At 51.4% G+C, this 2,434-nt stretch overlaps 1 pseudogene; it reads right to left on the bottom strand.

Moving 5' to 3' along the window:
* Positions 1-1,762: 1,762 nt before the first annotated feature.
* On the bottom strand, positions 1,763-2,125 carry LOC100961116 (annotated as a pseudogene).
* Between the last annotated feature and the right edge of the window lie 309 nt (positions 2,126-2,434).

The raw sequence follows: 2,434 nt of genomic DNA, 5'->3' as shown, positions 1-2,434 counted from the left end.
AAAAAATAGACTCCTACCCAGTTCTTTTCTAGGCCCAGAAGAATCACATTTCTCAGTCAAGCCCCTACACCACTCACTGTTGATCCCTGTCCCTGCCCTTGACCGTGGGCAGTACCACATGACTGTTTCTGGCAGTTGTGATGGGTTGTGAGCAGAAGACCACAGGCTACTTTGAGGGTATAGTGCAGGGGACCCTGTGAAGGTCACCTCCTACTGACATGGCAGTAACCTGCATTTCTGGGTCTTTGTGTGGAAGTCAGTTGCCTGAACCTGGCGTAGACATTGTATATCCAAGAAACACACCGGTGTTCGATTCCTATAGTTTTGGAGCCTTTTCTTCTGGGGGAAGACAGGTGCAGACAGATGTGGTCCTGCGCATAGGTTGGTGCGACAAGCGTGAGTTTGATTTTCAGGCCTCAGTGTTGTCCACAACCTGCACAACTGTACATGTGACCCTGGGTGTCGAGGTTGCCCCAGAACTTGGAGGTGGTGGGGTACAGGTGTAGGTGGACCCAGGGCTCACTGAGGATAAATTCTGCCTATTACAACTAGGTCAGTGGTACCTGGTTCTGAGCTCTGAGATTCTGCAGGAGAGATGGGGAAAGAGGCACACAGCTGGGCTCCCGTGACAAGGAGAGGCTATGCTCACATCAGAACCTGACATGGCCCTTTCTAAGCTCTCTGTCTGCCTCCTCTGTCCCAACTCACACTTGATTCTCACGAAGGGACATGCAGTCACAGAGGTCTCCATGCTCTGTCTGCTGGTAACCCTTTGTAGGTGCTATTCCCTCTGTCTGAATCACTCCATCCCCTACCCCACACTGGGGCCAAGCTGTGTGTGCATCAGCACTCTGCCGGGGCCTGTGTGCCCCATAAAGTCTTCTCCAACCACTCACTCCTATGCAGGGAAAGCCGGGGGAAGGACAGGCCCCTTCCCTGGAGTTCCACTGCACTGCTACTTGCCTGGGACATAGCACTCACACAACATTCTTTCTCTATTTGCTTATTTGGTGCAAATATTTGGACACTAACTCCATGAAGGGTGCAAAGCTTTGTGTTGGGCTCTGCCCAGACTGAGCTCACAGTGTGGCAGAGGAAGTTGTTAGACATTTACTTATAAACTACTGGGTTTCTTTCTCTCTCTTTTTATTGATATGGAGTCTCACTTTTGTCACCCTTGGTAGAGTGCTGTGGTATCACAGCTCACAGCAACCTCAAACTCTTGGGCTCAAGCAATTCTCTTGCCTCAGCCTCCCAAGTAGCTAGGACTATAGGCACCCAAAATGCCTTTTTTTTTTTTTTTTTTTTTTTTTTATAGACAGGGTCTCGTTCTGGTTCAGGCTGGTCTCGAACCTGTGAGCTTAGGCAATCCACCTGTCTTGGCCTCCCAGAGTGCTATGATTACAGGTGTGAACCACCATGCCTGGCCCTATGGGTTTCTTTTTTTTTCTGAGACAAAGTCTCATTATGTCACCCTCGATAGAGTGCTGTGGTATCACAGCTCACAGCAACCTCAAACTCTTGAGCTTAAGCGATTCTCATGCCTCATTCTCCCGAGTAGCTGGGACTACAGGTGCCCGCCCCAGTGCCCGGCTATTTTTTGTTTCAGTTGTCATTGTTGTTTAGCAGGTCCAGGCCGGTTTGAACCCTCCAGGCCAGGTGTGTGTGGCCGGTGCTCTAACCACTGATCAACGGGTGCCCAGCCCGCTATGGGTTTCTTTTTTCTTTTTTCCTTTTTTTGAAGGTGAGCGAGAGTTGTTTTTTATTGACTTGGAAGTGGGCTCCACAGTGAAGCCCCTTTGGGTCCAAGCACATTTTTCTGCTTCCTTTCTTCTTCCTGCAACTTCTCCGCGGCCTGAACTGCCAGGTCTGTCGCATCCATTTCCTGTGACATAGTATAACTCATCTTGCAAACTGCTCCCTTTGGGCTTTTCTTTGAAGCTGGCTTTCACTGGGGGTGCAGGGCAGCCATCTGACTACGACCAGTCAGGTAGCTCCGTGAAGGGCCCGTAGCCGGAGGGTTTGGCAGCCAGGCCCTGTCGGAGTTGCCACTGGCCATCTGCCCAACTGTTGCCCTGCAGTGCAGCCTACGGACACTCGTGAGCACAATCCCTAAAGGAGCCATGCTGATTTCCACCTATGGGCTTCTTAATTAAGGAAATTGTGCTGGGTCCTTTGTAGGACAAGCTCATGGTTCTGAGAGAGCTGCTTAGAGGGGCTAAAATCTGGGAAGGGTGATTAGGATGGATGGCCCAAAAGAAGCAGTGTCTCAGCTACCGGGGGGAGGGGGAAAGCAGGTGGAGGTGGGCAGAGAGCACGCCCTGGGGTCAGACCTGGGGGTGGGAAGGAGCCCCTGCACAGCAGCAGGATGGTCAGAGGAGTCAGAGCCAGGAGAGAGGCAGGAGGATGTTGTTGGGTGTTGCTGTTTTCCAGT

This window comes from Otolemur garnettii, unplaced genomic scaffold, assembly GCF_000181295.1.
Source record: "Otolemur garnettii isolate 467f Iridium unplaced genomic scaffold, OtoGar3 scaffold00062, whole genome shotgun sequence".
NCBI classification, from domain to species: domain Eukaryota; kingdom Metazoa; phylum Chordata; class Mammalia; order Primates; family Galagidae; genus Otolemur; species Otolemur garnettii.
This window is presented reverse-complemented; position numbering and strand designations above follow the sequence as displayed.